Raw genomic sequence first — 560 nt, forward strand, 5'->3', positions numbered from 1 at the left:
ATAAAAGGAAAAGGTAGTCATTTAAACAGAGCTCTAAAGGGCTTGCCGAAGCACGGCGGAGCAAGGATTTATGCCAGCAGCAGAGCAGTGCCAGGCTGGGAGGAGCTGAGCTGTCTTAACTTCCCCCAGAGAGCCACATGACCTTGGAAGATATGGGGCTGAGCATCTCTGCACCTGTGGAGACTGGAGGTTCAAATGCACCGTACCATCCTCAGCTCTGTTTGTAAGAATGGAAAGGATTTTCTACGGGGCTCACTTCTGTCGTGTGCAAGCAAAGGTGGCAGGGCTGGAAGTTAAACCAGCATCTCTCAGACCCAGAGCTTTAACTACATGGACACTTTTATTCTTGATAATGTAAAGACTGGGTAAAGTGGAGTGCTAAAATGAAAAGTGGTAGAAGGGGGGCACAGCACAATGGGGCAGAAATGATGAGTGGAGATTGGAATCAGAGTGTCAGAAGCAAATGAGGTGTGAGAGGGACAGCAACAGGGAAGGGGAAAGAGAGAGAAGAGAAAGGAAAAAATGAGAAGAGAGGAGAGGAGAGGAGAGGAGAGGAGAGG

Source organism: Meleagris gallopavo, chromosome 16, assembly GCF_000146605.3.
Source record: "Meleagris gallopavo isolate NT-WF06-2002-E0010 breed Aviagen turkey brand Nicholas breeding stock chromosome 16, Turkey_5.1, whole genome shotgun sequence".
In the NCBI taxonomy this organism is placed as follows: Eukaryota; Metazoa; Chordata; class Aves; order Galliformes; family Phasianidae; genus Meleagris; species Meleagris gallopavo.